This window comes from Adiantum capillus-veneris, chromosome 1 (assembly GCF_014529385.1).
Source record: "Adiantum capillus-veneris isolate H3 chromosome 1, ASM1452938v2, whole genome shotgun sequence".
Classification (NCBI taxonomy): domain Eukaryota; kingdom Viridiplantae; phylum Streptophyta; class Polypodiopsida; order Polypodiales; family Pteridaceae; genus Adiantum; species Adiantum capillus-veneris.
Window position 1 is genome coordinate 189,481,377 of NC_140931.1, and position 4,421 is coordinate 189,485,797.

Genomic DNA, 4,421 nt, shown 5'->3' on the forward strand with positions numbered 1-4,421 from the left:
GCCGTGGCCCAAAGTACCTTTGATGTACTTTAGAAAACTTTCATAAAACACCTATTGCAAAAGAAGTATATGGCCTAGTATTACACAAGAAAATTAAGCTTCCCACGAGTTTTCTGTACTTTTTGATGCCGACTAAAAGAAGAAAAATCTTCCATGGCGAGTTTTGCGTTTACCTCCATTGGAGTGCTCACAAGTTTGCAATCTCTGTTGCATACTTTTGTTGAGAGATGAGATGCCTTTTGAGGATTGCCAAACCTGAATCCCCAAACAGTAATGCAACAAACCCAAGTATGTCATTTCAAATTCAGAGCTCAAACTTTTGCGAGTTTGTTGGATGAGCTCTTCGTGAGGATCACATGTGATTATTAAGTCATCGACATACAAGATAATAATGACTTGTTTTCCATTCTCTCTAAGTACATATAAATTTGCTTCAGAAGAGCTTCATCTAAAGATAAGTCTTTTGAAAAACTTATGAATTTTGATATACCATGATCTTGGTGACTATTTCAAGCCGTATAAATCCTTCTTCAATCTGCAAACCTTTTGTTTTAAATGAGGCAACTCAAACCCTGGTGGTTGCTCTATATACACCTCCTCCTTGAGAAGTCCATTCAAAAATGCAGATACAACATCCATTTGGTAAACAACCCACAAATAGATAGCAGCAAGCGCAAGTACAAGACGAATAGTGGTCATTTGAGCTATGGGAGCGAAGGTGTCACTAACATCAAACCCTTCAACTTGAGAAGAACCTTGTGCTACTAACCTTGAAGTTTGTACTTCTGCAATGAGCCATCAGCCTTATGCTTGAGCTTGAAGACCCATTTGGTGCCGAAGACTTCCTTCTTTGGATGCTGATCCACTACTTTCCAAGTGTCATTCTTTGTGATGTTGTCATACTCTAACCACATCACTTCCTTCCACTTTGGATCAGCCATGAACTCATTGACGGAGGCTGGCTTCTTCACAAAGCCCACAATTTTGGTAATAAGAGCCATGTGGACAATGTGTTCAGAAGCTCTTCTTTGCTCCTCTATTCTCTCTGACCATCATAAACCCCCCTCCTCTTCCTGAGGATTGTGAACTTGAGGGTTTCGAGCGTTAAAAAGCTGTTGAGCAGCCCACTTTGGTAGTGACTTTTTCTATGATGTTGCAACAACAGGTTGTTTAGATTTATTTGAGTTGTCATCATTAGACAACTCCTCCCTTGGATTTTTTACCTGACTTTAGTATGGCACATGGTGATTTATTTCTTCATTTGATGAGAAAGTGAACGAACCTGGTTTCTGCACCGCATGTGGCCCTTCTTCAAATACCACATCTTGACTCATGAGTATTTTCTTTTCCTGTGGATCATAGAGTCTATATGTCTTAGACTCTTTACTGTATTCGACACCCACATCTTTCTACCAAAGCCATCAACTAACATCAAAAAGTAGAAAGATCCACCCAAAGCGTACGTAGACATTTTACAACAGAGATCCGCATGTACCAACTCTAGAGGAGACTGAGCTCAATTACTACTCTCTTGTCAAAACGCCTTTCTTTGTTACTTTCCCATCATGCAAACTTCACATACTTCATTCATATCTGAGATTTGAGGCATGCATGCCACCATCCCAGATTTTTGCTTCTCTTTTAGCACATCAATGCTTTAGGTGACCAATTCTCTCATGCCATAGTTGAGTTGTACCTTTTGACTTCAAGATCATGATCAATGATCGCAACAATGAAGAGAAAATTCTTTTTTATTTGAGGCATGTACAACACATATGAGAACTCTTTAGTTTCACCTGTAGCTGCTAAAAAAGAAATTGCCCCAGACCCTTCGGCTAGACATTTGACATTATTCCCAAAAATTACACTAATGGGTTCCTATAGAGGCTTCAAGGAACTATACCAGTCGTTCTTACTAGTCATATGTCGGGATGCACCACTGTCTAGAATCCAAGAACCATCAACGAGCGGAATTTGTGCTGATGAGCATACCTCTACTATGATGGCCCATAGTTCAAGGTCTACCTCATCATTGTTGGCTGATTATCTTTCCTTCCAAGAAGCTTTCATTGTGCCATTCTTCTCGATTTCTTTCTTCTTCCTATAGTCTTTAACAACGTGACCCTTCTTGTCACAATAAAAATAGCTACCAAAAAATTTCCTCTTCTTGGGCTTTCTCTTAGAGGCATTTGACGTAGTTCCCTTACCTTTTGCACTGACTGTGAAGGCAGCATCACCTCCATCATCCCTAGTCCTGAGTTGCAGCTCCTCTTCAAGCAAAATTGCACTCAATTCTTCGAACATAAGAGGGGTTGGACAAACTTGACTGCTGAGTGCCGTAACAAGACCATCATATCTTGTCGGAAGTATATGAATGCAGCATCGAGCTAAATCTTTCGGAGAAATAGCCACACCAACGGTAGCTAATTGATTGTAGAGGTCCTTAATCTGCTTGATAAAGGCCTCCACCTTCTCTCCATCAGCAGCAAGCTGACTTTCCAATTTTTGAATTCTGGTGTGATTGTGTGCCTTATATTGGTGAGCCAATATGTTCCAAGCTTCATGTGCTTTAGTGGTATGTTGAACCAAAGTGAGGACAGAATCACTTACAACATGACAATGGCGCATAATGCATGTGAATTCCTTCTTTTCCAGGCACTTAGAGGAGTAGCATCCGAAGGAATTATAACACTTGGATTTGTCGAATCATTCGTTGCCGTGGGCTTTGAGTCTACACCATTTGGCCCCAACAGTGTATCCAATAATTCGTACAAATCCAAAATTGTGGAAATTTTGAATTTCCATAATGTGTAGTTGGTGCCATTAAGATTTCCTTCGGTGAAGGCTGGTGGACGCATGCAAAGCGGAGTAGCACCGGCAACGGCACTTGAAGACATTGACATATTTGCTTTTGCAAAGTAATACAACTAATTATTGTACTTTCTTAGCTATGAGCACTTGGAGCTTTGATACCATGTAAGAAATGTGAATTACAAAAAGGATCTAGTAGCAATGGCAGTAGAGAGAGATACGAGGCAAAGTAGATTAGTGGCAAATCAAAAACTTTAGATAAGCACACTATTACAAAGTGATGGCATCATCCACCCATGCACTCTCAAGGTAGAGCTTAGATGGCGATTTAGACAACTAGAGAAACTAGAAAATGCAAGGGGATAACTTCAACAAGGATGTGTGTGTGTGCATCTATTGTGCACACGTCTGATGTGTAGTGCTAAAAATACTCATGGAGAAGGCCTCCTTATATAGATGAAGGGAGCCCCTAAATGCCCATGTGTAGCCACCCTTAGATAGCCAAGTCGAAGTACGACTCTCTCATGCATCCATGTGTAGCCGCTTTTGGATAGACAAGTCCGCCTAGAACTCGGCCACCGGCCAAGGACCACCGGCTATCGACCATTGGACGGTAGCCTGTCTTCCGTCGATCGCCGTCTGACCGATATATTTTGATGAAAAAGGAATATTTCGGCAGTGTGCAAAGCTGGAATCCACCAAATATATGTGTACCATTAGCTTCTCCTCATACGAGCGCGTTACAAATTGTGCATCATATATTGTGGTGGAAAAACTGAGAGAGATGGGCATTGCATGTCTATATAACTTGATGAAGCTTGAAGTCCCATAAATAACATGTTCAACTTTATGGTCAAACATATAAAACTTTTATAGAACACATGAAACTTGTATACACAAACCCATGCACCTTAACACAATTTAATACATCTTTAAGGAACTTTTCTATAAGGTAAGAATTTTATAAATATATAACAATAGTATGAATAAATGCCTAAAGTATTTACCTAGGCCGGAGTATCTTTCTCTAAGCTTAAAGTACCTATTCTTCAAAAACATAACATGCAATTTTGTGAGAATACTCGTCTTGGTCCCAATTCTTTACCACGGTAAGTTCAAAAAGTTAAGGATATATATTTTTTACAAATTCTATGATTAGTGTATCAAAGACACTCAAAAGTATTCTTTGAGATTCTCTTTTAGATGAACATTTCATTTTATTCAAACCTTCAAAAGAAGAACAATTTAGTAGCCTATTTTGGCACAAAACTAGTGTTAGAAACAAACTTTGGTACTAGCAAACAATGTAGCTTCTTCAATAGTTGTTGCAACATCTAGGAATATCAGCTTATCACATGATTTAATGATACTCAAGTCTGCAAAAAAATTAAGATTAGAGTAATTGGCACTCAAGATTACTCCCATAGTGTCAAACTAATCATTTTTTTTAATTTAATGATTTTGGATTCGACATTTGATATTGAAAATACTAAATCAATAAAAACCTGATCTACAAAACTTACATCTTATTCTTGCAACCTTGGATTGAAAAAATATAGCATTTTCAGCATTCACAATCTTTGATTCATTAGCCGAATGAAAAGAATCAC